Source organism: Rhinopithecus bieti, unplaced genomic scaffold, assembly GCF_001698545.2.
Source record: "Rhinopithecus bieti isolate Rb0 unplaced genomic scaffold, ASM169854v2 scaffold_315, whole genome shotgun sequence".
In the NCBI taxonomy this organism is placed as follows: Eukaryota; Metazoa; Chordata; class Mammalia; order Primates; family Cercopithecidae; genus Rhinopithecus; species Rhinopithecus bieti.
Genome location: NW_016803481.1, coordinates 5,868,330 through 5,882,481, shown reverse-complemented (window position 1 = coordinate 5,882,481; position 14,152 = coordinate 5,868,330). Strand labels below are relative to the sequence as shown.

Here is a 14,152-nt window from a genome sequence, read left to right as displayed (position 1 = left end):
AAGTTGCAAATCATGTGGACCCACCCGCAGTCCTACCAGGACTGGACAGCCCCCACTGGATTATACTGGATATGCGGGCAGAGCTTATGCCAAATTACCCAACCAGTGTGCTGGTAATTGGGTTATTGGCACTATTAAACCATCTTTCTTCCTACTGCCCATAAAGATAGGTGAACTCCTGGGCTTCCCTGTCTATGTTTCTTGTGAAAAAAAAAAAAAAAAAAAAGAAAAAAAAACATAGCTATAAGAAATTGGAAAAATAATGAATGACCCCCCGAGAGAATCATACAAAGTTATGGGCCTGCTACTTGGGCAAAAGATGGCTCGTGGGGATACTGGACCCTCATTTACATGCTCAACCGAATCATATGGTTACAAGGTGTCTTAGAAATAATCACTAATAAGACTGGCAGAGCCTTGACTATTCTGGCCCGGCAAGAAACTCAGATGAAAAATATTATCTATCAAAATAGATTTCGACTACTTGCTAGCAGCTGAAAGAGGGGTTTGTAGGAAATTTAACCTTACTAATTGCTGTCTACACATAGATGATTAAGGGCAAGTAGTTGAAGACATAGTTAGAAATATGACAAAACTGGCACATGTGTCCATGCAAGTGTGGCATGGATTTGATCCTGGGGCCTTGTTTAGAAAATGGTTCCCAGCGCTAAGAAGATTTAAAACTCTTATAATAGGAGTTATAATAGCAATAGAAACCTGCTTACTGCTCCCTTGTTTGCTACCTGTACTTCTTCAAATGATAAAAACTTATAAGCCCTTAAAAGGGGCAGGAATTGCTCACTCGGGGGGCTTGGTTTTTGGAGACGTGTCTGCCGATGCTCCCAGTTGAATAAAGCCCTTCCTTCTACAACTCGGTGTGTGTGAGGGGTTTTGTCTGCAGCTTGTCCTGCTACACTAGTATAATATACCATGTTAGTCAGGTAGCTAATATTACTGTGTTTGCCTGGAAAAAGTAAAATATCTTGTTTTATCCTGTGAGTTGCTATGTTAATGGGTACACAATATAAAATAATGTAAAGCAAGATTCCAATAGCATAAAATGTGTATGCAAGAGGAGAGGGGAGTAAAACTAGAATTTTTTATGTTATTAAAATTAAGTTGTCATTAGCTCAAAATAGACCTTTGTAACTACAGCATGTTTTATATAAGCCTCATGGTAACTGCAAAGGAAATACCTCTAGTAGATACACAGAAAATAAAGAATAAAGAATCAAAGCTTACCATCAGAAAAAATTAACAAATCGCAAAGAAAGACAGCAAGGTTGGAAGAAAGAAAAAATGAAAATTGAGTATAGTATATATCTTTAAGTATTTTCCATTTCATTCATATTTTCCTATTTATGTGCATACAGTGCAAAGTTGTCTTCTACATATCTTTTTCTGAATTTTTGTGGTTTTCCATCTTTTCAATATTTATTTGTGCAGCTTGCTTTTTTTCTTGATTAGATTTAGATGATTATTTTGTTAGAGAACTATTTTTCATTTTCATTATTTTCTCTTTTCTGGTATATTTCTGCCTTTAGCTAACAGTTTCTCCTTTCGTTTTCCTTCAGTTGATTTTGTTTTTTCTTTTGTTCTTTTGGATTTGTAAGTTTAATTCATTTATTTATTTATTTTTAGTAAGGCTATATATTTTTCTCTGAACTGTACTTTAACTGTAGTCCATATACAAGGGACATTAGATCACTATTTGGGAGTACGTGAAATTTTTGTTTTATTTCATCACTAACTCACACACTATTTGAGATAGAGTCATTTTTATTTCTAAAAGATAGGAGGTCTTTGTTTTCTGGTTTTCTTGGTAGTTTCTAGCTTATTGATAGAATCTTTTTGAAGACGTTTTGCTATACCTGTTAGAAGCAGTTGAAATAGTCTGGGAAACTCATTGAGAATGTCGACAACATTGCCAGTAATATTTTGGCATTAATTTCAGGGTCCCACTCATTCTCACTCAGACTTTGTCATAAAAATAAAATGTGTGAAGCTTAGGACTTTTAAAATAATGTGAAATCAAATAGGGTTTACTAAATTTAATAATATAAGTTTTTCCTTCTGGAATGGTTCTAAAATTCATTCCAAAATAATTGCAAGACAAGATCTAGGGCAATGGTGGAATATCTTTAGAATAATTTAAAAGGGAGATAACCTCCTATGGTGGATCCTTTGAAGTAAAAAACACATGGATTTGCAAATGCTGCATGGTTTGAAAATACTCTCATTTTGTCAATTGAGTCTTATTCAAAATATACTAAATTTGAAGTCAGCTACTTGAGTTAATATCCTGCCTATATAACTCATTAATTGTGTTATCTTGAGCAAGTGCCAGAACTTCACTGACTCAATATTGTCATAGTTAAACATACAGTGACAAAGACTTTCTTAAATGCATGATTTGAAGATTATAAATATTATTCATTTAAAGCACAAAGCTCATTGCCTGCCATAATGAAGACATCCTGCAAATGGTAGTTATTCATATAACTACCATTTGTAGGTATACACATACTCATATGGTTTGGCTGTATCCTCACCAAAATCTCATCTTGAAATCCCACATGTTGTGGGAGAGACCTGGTGGGAGGTAATTGAATCATGGGGGGCGGGTCTTTCCTGTGCTGTTCTCCTGCTCGTGAATAAGTCTCATGAAATCTGATGGTTTTAAAAATGGGAGTTTCCCTACAGAAGCTCTCTCTTTGCCTGTCGCCATCCATGTAAGATGTGACTTGCTCCTTCTTGCCTTCTGCCATGATTGTGAGGCTTCCTCAGCCATGTGGAACTGTGAGTTCTCCATTAAACCACTTTCTTTTGTAAATTGCCCATCTCGGTTATATCTTTATCAGCAGCATGAAAATGAACTAATACACATATTGATATCAAAACCACCAAAGTAGAAGCAAAAGTATAAAGATCTTATCCCACTCATACTATATTGTACTACTTTCAATTTTGTGAATCAGTAGATTACAAACTTTTTTAAGGAATGGAGTTTATACATCTGCCAAATAACCCATATATATGATGAATATGAAATTGTTATTCAATAAACTTTATGAATTTTTGCATTCCTATTGAGCACTTTAGATTGTTCACATAAACATTAAAGCAATCTGAAAGTCTTGTATATCTCTTATTTCCGGTGTCTCACAAAAATATTTGATCACTAGGTGGCAGCAATACATAGGGAAGGAGCCTGAAGATCTGACATTCGCTTGCAAAAGTTGGCTCTTCTGCATAAGCACAGCCAGCCTGTCAGCCTCCCAGTTGCTGTGATTGACCTGAGTCACTTCCCTTCACTAAGAGCATTTCCCCGCTGAGGACCCAAGGCCATAGTATCCCTCTTTATCACTTCAACAGAATGGTCAGCGTGTCATTTGGGGATTTCAAATATTTTTAGTAAAAAACATTACTGAATAAGCAGTGGTACTTCAAAAGTGCTGCCCATTGCTCTTAGGACTGCTTCTATTTCAACTCCAATAAGCTTGTCCTCTGTTTCTGCAGCTACATTATAAGCTGTTTCTTTAGCTGTTTCTGTAGTTACATCATGAGCCCCTGTGAGGATATTTATTTTGACCTTTCAACATTTTTTACTTATACGTTCTCATCATTCTCCAAATTTAGTTATAATGGTCTATAGAAGATTATTGTTTTAACCAGTCATAACACAGAGTATAGAACTGATGGAGATTTAATTTTTTAAATTTTAGATTAATTCACAGAGTAGGTACAAAGATAGTGCAAAGAATTCCCACATACTTTCCTGGTAAGGACATTTTACCTCTCTGCAATCCTGGTGGCTAGCAGTATTCCTCATACTATTGAATGAATGATTTAATAACAGTGGCCCTATAAAATATTGTACCTGTTAATGGATGATGAAGATGATGTTTCAGTCAGCTTGGGTTGCTACAAGCAAATATCATAAACTAGATGGCTTACCAACAAAAGAAACTTATTTTTCATGGCTCTGGAGGCTGGAAGTCCAAGATTATGGTGCCAGCATGGCTGGGTTTTGGTGACAGCTCTCTTCCAGGTTGTAAACAGCTGACATCTCTGTGTGTCTGCATATAGCAGAAAAGAAGTGAACTAGTTCTCTGGCCTTTTCTTATAAGGGCACTAATCCCATTCATGGAAGCTCTACCCTCACGATCTATTACCTCCCAAAAGCCCCACCTCCAAATTCCATCATATTGGGAATTAGATTTCAAGGAATGAATTGGTTTTAAGGACATGCCATAGTCCAGATAAAGCTAAGAAACCAGTCACTATCCAAAGAAACATAAATTTGAAAGTCATTTTCATTTTCTTTTCTTTTTTATTTTTTATTTGAGATGGAGTCTTGCTGTGTTGCCCAGGCCGGAGTGCAGTGGCATGATCTTGGCTCTCTGCAAGCTCTGCCTCCCGGATTCACGTCGTTCTCCTGCCTCAGCCTCCCAAGTAGCTGGGACTACAGGCGTCCACCACCACACCTGGCTAATTTTTTTTGTATTTTTGGTAGAGACGGGGTTTCACCGTGTTAGCCAGGATGGTCTTGATCTCCTGACCTCGTGATCTGCCCGCCTCAGCCACATGAGCCATCGCACCCAGCTCATTTGCTTTTCTTATTATTTCAAATCCTCTTTCACATCTGCCTATTTGCATTTTATCCCAATTTTCAACCATTTTTACACATTTACTATTTACTGCAATCTCTACTGTGATCTTAGGTGAAACAGACATTATTCTGTTGATTTTACAGACAATTGAGGTGACAATTAGAGAGGTTAAGTAACTACACGATAATTTAAAAGTATAGAAATTTAAATAGTTTGACTTCAATTTACTGTTCTTTCTTCTTTGCCTCACTTTTCTTACCTCAATGGAAATATAATGAGTACTCTATTGAAAACAAATTTTATTCCGAGGTAAAAATGAGTTGAGCACTAAGGCTCTGAGCAGCATTTAATCTGAAAGCAAGAACCTTAAATACAGTCTCTCCTACTTTTTGAGTAGACTGGCTCCAGTTGTCTTCGCAGGGATAACCCCTTGTCAATAACTTTTCAGAGTTCAGAGATTTAAAGAATTTATTTTCACCTGACATGCATGGTATACCTGAAACCACCTTTGCAAAAATTATAACAGTGAGAAAATTATGGCAGTAAAAGGGATTTGACCCAACTGACTATATTTTGCTTCTAACCTCCAAGCTGCACTTGTTCATTCCAAGGCAGAGGCTAAAATAACTTTGGGAGGAACTTAGTTTATAGCTTAACTTTGAAACAAAGATAATAACAGCCCTTTCCAGAAACAAGCCCCCTTCTAGCCTGGGGACCAGACTGCCTTGTAAAACTAACGTATTAGCCACAAGATTAGAAATTATGATTTAGGAAGTTATGAAGCTAGAGGTCACAGGATTCCATATATACCCAGTTGCTCCTAGGGATAGCATCACAATGGTAAATCCTAAGATTGAGGCTTGAGATGTTTTTTAGACCCTTAATTCTGATGCCACAGCTGGCAGCAACCAAACCAGTAATCTGGCTCAACCAGTTGTACAATCCCACCCCGGAATAGAAGGCAGCAAGAAAAACCCATTTGACCCCATATGATTTCATCTCTGACCCAACCCATCAGCACTCTTCCACTCCCTGACCACCCCCCACCAAACTATCCTTAAAAAACCCCCATCTCCACATTTTCTGAGAGACTGATTTGAGAAATAAAACTCCAGTCTCCCATTCAGCTAGCTCTGCGTGAATTAAGCTTTTTTCTCTATTGAAATTCCCCTGTCTTTTAAACCAGCTCTATCTGGGCAGCAAGCAAGAAGATCCCATTGTGTGATTACATACTTCTTGTAATAGTTAGGGCTCATTTGGTCTCAAGTATCAGAAATTCCAGACCACCCTGACTTTCACATTAACGAAATCATATCGGTTTCTAACTAAAAGTCCACATATGGGACTAACTTCAGGAGAGACTCAACTCAGACATTCAGACCATGTTACTCAGGACCTGTCCTCACTCTCTCTTTATCCTGCCTTCTGCAGCATTGACATCCCCCTCAATGTCCACCCCTCCTTACTCCGGCCCACTCCACTTACCCCAAGACAGCACTAAGCTCTCAATTCATGGTAGCAAAATGGCTGCAGTGGCTCCGGGTATTAAATTCACTCTTAAATTATTTTATTTAAGAGTACAGAGAGGTTCTCTCCTGGTAGATCCCAAGCAAATGCTAAGATGTATCCTTCCTTTGGCCTGAATTGGATATTATACAAACCTTACAGAACGGAAGGCAGGATCTGCTGTTGGCTGTAAGCCAACCAGGGGCCATTTCTGCAGCTGGGAGGGGTGGTCCTTCCCAAGCCTCCTGCTGGATAATGATGGGCAGGGTAGATTCTCCACCATCATTTGGTAGAAGAATAGCACAATGAATTCTGGGGAACAATCGGCAAATTATACCTCCTTCTCTGTGCCACTGTGGCTCAACCTAATACTTTGTCAAGTATTTCTTTCTCATATTTACTCATAATTTATCTCCTCTCTGAATTAGATTTTGAGTGAGATTTTTAATAATTGACTTCTTCTGTAGTATCACGACCTTTTATCAGGAATCATATCTGCTATGGCTCCCAGATGCAACAGTTGCTAACTATGTGATTTAGTTGCATTATAAATTCTCTGAGTCAAAGGTTCTTCAACAACAAAAATAATGAGTCCTATACTACTAAATTCTTGAGGGCCTGAGATAGCAGAGGTAAATTACCTAGCAGAGAAATAATTCTGTCTTGTCTCATGAGCTACCTAAATAGGCAGCTCAGGTAGGTATGGCCCAACCAGACACTAGTCCTTCACCTACCTGAATTCTAAGATGATTTGGTGCTAAAATGCATCTTCCAGAAAACACTCTGTGCAGCTCAGCCAGGTGTGCTCAATAACTCACTCAACCTGATATAGTTATATTAGGATTTTCCACAGGTACATCAGGTAACTGCAGGAATGAAACCACCACCTACCATCTCTCCCCCAGACAGACCAGGAAGAAGGATGGCTTTTGGCTAAGAATTCACTTGGGTGTTTACAAGTGATCATTTCAATAGTTTCAATGTGCCTTTATGTAACTAAGAGAATGTACATTAGGATACTTATTGCCGTACATTGGGTTTATTTCTTGGTACCTTCAAGTCTGAGGGACTGGTTTTCTAAAAATGAGGAAATAAAAGGAAAACAACTACAACTTCTATTCATAGTAAAGTTTTAACTCTAGAGCAGTAGTTATGAACTGGGGAGAATTCTTCTCCTTAGGTGATATTTGGCAATGTCTGGAGTCATTTTTGGTGGTCACAAAAGCACAGGGTGAGTCATACTGACACCTCGTGGATGGAGGCCAGAGGAGCTGCTGAAATTCTACCACGCACAGGGCATCCCCTGACAACAAAGAATTCTCTCTCTCGGCTCAAGAACATCATGGTAGATTATGGACAGAAAAACACATTTATTTTCATTTTTAGAGTTCTACATTCTACGTGATATTTGATATTTTTCCTTCTGGAAAGATTGTGTGTGTGTGGTTACTTGTGATTAGTTACTTGTTGGAGAATAAAGAGTATCTGCAAGTCGCTGGAGAAGATTTTGATTTAAATTTGAAATGTCATTGGCTTCCCTAAGCCTGTTTATAGAAGGAGTTAGAGATCCAGATCAGGGTTTTCCTCCTGATTTGCCAAATATATGGTATTTTGTAAATTATACATGTGTATTTCCAAATATAATTCAGGCTGGGAAAAATCCACTTCATGAGGGAGGAATGTGTGTTGTGGGTGTGGTGGTAAAGCCCAAAAGGCAGAAAGAGAGTCACATGGCAGAATTTAGAAGAAAGGGCCAATTTCACAAAGAAGCACAAAGGTAAGGACTCTGGGCAGGTGACCACACATGCCAAGTGCCCAGGAGAGTTTTAAGTTATACCCCTTGTCCAGAAGGCTACTTATAGTGCCCTCTTTCATCCTAACTATGGAGCAAGCGTAGACACTGGGGTGAATACATATGGAGCCTACTTAGGGAAGGATTCTATTTCTTGAGTTTCTTGCCATAAGAATAAAACTATAGTTTTAAGTGCTTGCCCTCCTAGGTTGCTATTCTTATTTTCCTTAAGCCTTCAATAAAATCTGATATACTTACAAATCTGTGAATGGAGAATAAACAAGCCTGGCTGTTTCACCTTCATTGATAAGTAGCAGCTGGTTGTGGAGTTTAATGACAAGAGGCAAAGCTGGGAGAATAGAGTCGTAGGAAGGAGCTTGGTGGGCAAATTGGAAGCATTCTTTTGAATTAAGTTCTTTTCATTGGTGACTTAAAAAGATGATTTAGTTATAAAAAATTTCTTTGTACCTTAAGCTCACTTTCTGTGCACTTCTTGGCTCTGTTTATGTCTTATTTACTTATGTGTAGTCTTCATTTGTTGAAAAACTCCAATTTATCCCGCGTGAATTTTGGATGCTATGCTCCTTCCTTCGGGTGAGGTGACTTTTTAGTTCTTGCATGTCTACTTGGCATTTTATTTGCTCTTCACGTAACTCTTGACTTTAGTTTTATTTCATGGCCTAATTTTCTAAGTTATGCATTTAGTTACTACTCATGTTCCTCCTTGGGTCATAGGAAAACATAAAAGCAGAGTCCTATCTGAGTTTGTATGGTTGATACAAAAGAGAAAATGATAGTTATATTTCTAGATGGGTGCAAGATCTGAGGATGCATTTGCCAGGAAAATAGATTTTGATAGAGGTCCACCAGGCATAAGCAGATGGAAAACCAAAAAATGAATTTATGGCCAATGAACAAATAGACGGTGAAGTAGCTTGAAGCAGGATGTTCTCACACCTGGATTGTCACTGGATTTTCTGTAGAGGTTTATAAAACACGGATGCCATGGCCCCGTCATGGACCTATTCAAATGAAAATCATCCAGACTGGAATCTGAAAACCTGTATTTTTGAAGTGTTCTAGATGATGCTGATGATCAATCAGGTTCGAGAAGCTGGCTTCTGGGGATTTCTGGTGAATAGCTGGTTTGCAGGCATGGCTACCCTATGGGTCCTGCCACCTTTGAGGATAGGCTTATGGAACCTGAGAGATTCAAGATGCGTTTTTGACTCATGAGTTTTGCTTAGGCTCAGCCTAATTTGTATCCACATACCCTCCCGCACTCTAGCCTGTTACTGTTGCTCCTGTTCCTGGCTTTATTAGAGTACTGACTTAATATACAGACCCTATCAATTTGGACTGGATCTTTATTTCCCTTGGCTTATTCTAGTGGTACAAAAAGTGATCATTTAAATTTGACACAATTATATAGTACGTAAATATATATAGTATGTAAATATATATAGTATGTAAATACACACACACACACACACACACACACACACATATATATATATATTTTAAGTATAATCTGTGCCACAAGGAAGGAGTGGTTCCCAAGCCTGTGAGGCTTCTAAGTATTGGCATGTGAGTTTTTGTTGCTCAGCTGCTTCTCCTGAGTGGTTTGGCTCATCTCATTATTTGTTGCTGAAGATTTTTGAACTGCATGATGTATGTGGAATCGTTTTCAGAAAATTGGCCAATTTTACACAATGTGTGGGACCTCAGTTTGAAAAGAATCTCGTCCCCAATCCATACATGGTATGTCTCTTAATCTCCCATTATAAAAATTTAAACATTCTTATTTGTTTTCTGTTTATCTAATTTTCCTTGTTTTAAAGAATATTTTCTGTTATTAAAACACCTTCTTGTTATTGGAAACATCAATTATTACAGCAATGTATGACTTAAAAGTATAGTCTTTCCACAGTTCCTTCTGATTTAGGTAAATTTAGCATTCCTTGGTGGCCCTGCTATATACTAAGTGTAATGTGTACATATATTTAAATACATAAATACAGAGTCCCATTGCCAAGTCTATCATGCAGACTCTGGCTGAGCAATGGATGAAAGGAGTATGCAGACACAGGTATTTTGCGTGAGCATGGCTAGGGGACTGCTCAGCTTAGAGATGCCAAAGAGAGAGTGCAGCTTCGATAAGCTGGAGTGGCTTATATTTATTCAGTGGAGATTTAATGACAAAGGCCTGGAGCCAACACAACCTGTGGATAATTAATATTGTTATTCCCCCACTTACAGGGAACAGTCTGGCATGTGGATGATCAAAGGTTGGCTTCCAGGCAACGTAAGTAAATAATCTCCTTTACCCTCCCTTGCATCTACTTCTTGCCCTCTGCCTCAGGGTAAGGGAATTAGCTGCCTTCAGCTTTTATTCTCTCCCCAAGCTTTGCAAAACCTCCCGGCCTTCCAAGAAGGTTTGCGTCTTACCCTATAACTTTTCCCACCACCCTGATCAATCTCCTATATCTCGTAATTTTAAAAGTTAAATATAAAAGCTAATCTCAAACCTGGTGGAAAAGTAGGCTTAGGTGTGTATCATTAAGTAGATTCTGAGATGGCACCAATACATTAGTTATATGAATTAATGTGTAAAAATATAAGCTTACTCAAAGCATCTCAGGATCATATCTTTGGAATTTGGTGTACAAATATGTCTATATGAGGTAACAATGAAACTCCAAGGGTTTCAATAGAATTCTATACCTGGTGTAGTATTCAAATATAACTGGTACCTCGCAAATTTGTTATGTCATGACCTTGCTCCAATATCATCCTTACATGCTCATAATCCATGTGACAAGAATTGAAAGTATTTAGCTCAATATTCTCAGCAACTTTCACAATCTGCTTTCAAGCCTCATTTTTCTCCAGCCTGCTCTATGAACCCTGTGTTTCATCTGAAACGACACAATTTTCTCATTCACAAGGAAAATACCTTGCTCACAATTCTCCACTCTTCAGAAAGGGGAACCAAATTCTGCTTCATGTTTCGGAGTCCTACTTATAATCGAGCACCTCGTGTCTTAGTCTGTTTTGTGTTGCTATAACAGAATACCACAAGTTGGGTAATTTATGAAGAGAATTAATTTAGGGAGAACAGAGCCTGGGGCGGGGTGTAATTTATGGAGAATGGAGGCTGGGAGGTCCAAGGTTGAGGCGCCCACATCTGGTGAGGGCCTCTTGCTGTGTCATCCCCATGGCAGAAGGTTGAAGGGAAAGAGAGTGCATGTGAGAGATACCAAGAGAATAGGGAAGGGGGGCAAACTCATCTTGCATCAGGAACCCACTCTCATGGTAAGTAACCCACTCCCACGGTAACTAACAAACTCCCATGGTGAGTAAACCTCTCCTGTGACAAAGCATTATCCCATTTATGAGGGCTCTGCCCTCATGACATTATCACTGCCTGTAAGTCCCACCTATCAACACTTGCACTTGGGATTAAGCTTTTCACACATGAACTTTGGGACACATTTGGGGAGTTTGGGGAACATTCAAATCATAGCACCCAGTTTACGTTGCCCCTGAACCCAAAAGCCTTTCTCAAGCTCCCAAACCAAATGTCATTTTCCAGAATCGTAGGCCCATTTCATTTTCTTGGGTCTTGACACTGTCTGCATTGCCAGACACCTTTTTTTTTTTTTTTTTTTTTTAAATTGTTTACATGTTGTTTTTTCAGCTCTGTTGAAAATAAGCATAGAAACTTAGATGTTTGCCTCTTTTGTATTCTCTCATAGCACACAACCGGTGCCTTTCACACTACACTCAACAGGAAGTTAATATGAGTGCAGAAAAATGGGAATAAAGATATTCATGGCAGAAGTGTTCATAATAGTTATAAATGGAAGAATAGTTATTAAAATGTTATTTAAAATGAGGAATAGTGAGATAATGGGATACTATGTAAATATTTAAATGACATTATAGAATATCATGTAATGTATAACGTGATACGCTATTCATAATGTGTTACTAAATTTAAAAGCAAATTACACATTAGCATTGTATGATCTCAATTCTGAATAAAAGGTTATATATTCTAAGAAAACTGAAATTATAACAAAACATGAATAGTGGTCCTTAAATATGGATGGGAATAAGAGGTTTCTTTCCTTTTTTTTCCAATTACAATTTTTGCTTTCAAATTATCTGTGATATTATCTGTATTTAATTGATTGTACACCCAACAGAAGTAGAAATAATGTAGCTTTAATTGGATTTCTAATTGCTTATTTATAACAGCAATCTTTTTAATATCTGAAGAAAATCCTGTTGATTTTATTTCAATTTTTTTGTTTTATAATTTCTTTGGATAACATCTGAGTTTCAGTTGATTTTAATAACCCTTCATTTTAAATGTTCAAACATAATTTTTAAAGGTGTTAAATAGTAATTTGGGCTAAAAAAATAGGCTTTATTGATTGGGTCAGTTCCTATACTGAATTTGGGAAGAAAAAAATTAATAGTTTTCCTAGAGCTTCTTGTTAAAAGTACGATTAACACTCCCAGAATTGTGAAGTATAGCACAGTCAAGGTTGTTTGCCCAAGGAGCCAAATAATTAAAGGAACATATGTTGGGCAAGTTGGTGGGATGTCAGATAATGGGTTTAAATGACCATAGGAACATCTTTGCTGAGTTTTCCAGAATTCAGAGGTTCCCAGATGAATGAGACTGGGATCAAGGGACTAAGGGAATGAGCAGAGCCTGTAATTGTGGTCATTTATTCTATGTTGTTTATGCTTATCATAATTGACTCTTCTGTAACAAACAGACATCTGCTATGTAATATTCCGTTACCTACTTGGAAAGTAAAAACACCTTTCTAGGATTGTTGCAGTAAATTAGAACCAATCACCCCAGTACATTCTGCCTTCACAGTCAATTAGTACCATAAAGACATTATATATATCTCTAACCTAACATTCCATCAATTACTAAGGTGATGTTTTCAACTGTTTTGATTTACCTAAATAACCTGGGAGAACCAGACAGAAGTACAGGGATCTCCATTCAGAGTCATCAGGAAATAAGTCAGCATTTATTTGTGTCACTCTAAGAATTCTACTCTCAAAAACAGAAAAAAAGCATGGTTTAAATTAAAAATGTAATACAAACTTATCACAGATAATTTGAAAGCAAAAAATGTAATTGAAAAGAAAAAGGAAAGAAACCTCTTATTCCCATCCATATTTAAGGACCACTATTCATGTTTTGTTATAATTTCAGTTTTTCTTAGAATATATAACTTTTTTATTCAGAATTGAGATCATACAATGCTAATGTGTAATTTGCTTTTAAATTTAGTAACACATTATGAATAGCATATCATGTTATACATTACATGATATTCTATAATGTCATTTAAATATTTACATAGAATTCCATTCTCACTATTCCTCATTTTAAATAACATTTTAATAACTATTCTTCCATTTATAACTATTACAAACACTTCTGCCATGAATATCTTTATTCCCATTTTTCTGCATTCATATTAACTTCCTATTAAATTTATATTGTATCAGATAAATAAGTTCTTTGTTCTCCTTTTCTTTTAATGCATATACTTTTCTCATCCAGTTTTATTAAAACTCACTTAAAAAACTTCTATTACTGCCATATCTGATATATTACTACCCAAATAAGATGTACAGAAAGTTTTTTTCAATTGTTGGAAAAACAGGATACATGTTGTTTTGTCAGCAGCTGAAAGAACCACCAAATAAAGGTTATTATATTGACCTGTTCTGAGTCATGTATTCATTCATTCATTTATTCATTCATTCATTCAGTGATGAGTTACTCAATTCACTAAAAAAGTAGGCACTATGTTAAATAAATCTTCAAAGGATTGGAATAATCCACTAAGACATTTTGTTCAATTATAGTAGTGGCAATTTATATTATAAATTGAAGTCTAGAAAATATTCACCAAAGTGCCTGAAAATGGCTTTTTCTTCCCATCCAAGAGTCAATAATTAGTGCTTAGAACGAAAACACTAGTTCCAAGTTACAACAGATTAGAGGTGGATATGAGAAAATGGTTTATAGAAATCAGTTGAGTTTTGTTTCTCTTCACTTTCTGTAAAGGTTCTACATAAATCTGAAATGGTTTCACTTGTGTCTTTTATGATGATCAGGTTTCTCCTTAACGTGACTAAGTCCACTTTGGATTGCTCATTATAGATTCCAAGTACTTATTAATGTGACTGAATGGTA

General features: G+C 36.9%; 1 long non-coding RNA gene across 1 annotated transcript; it reads right to left on the bottom strand.

Annotated features, from left to right (window-relative positions):
* Positions 1-3,965: 3,965 nt before the first annotated feature.
* Positions 3,966-10,529, bottom strand: LOC108537871 (uncharacterized). Its single transcript, XR_001887939.1, has 3 exons — positions 10,440-10,529; positions 8,170-9,114; positions 3,966-4,079 (listed from the first exon to the last, which is right to left on the bottom strand). It is a non-coding gene; the product is annotated as an uncharacterized LOC108537871 (long non-coding RNA).
* Between the last annotated feature and the right edge of the window lie 3,623 nt (positions 10,530-14,152).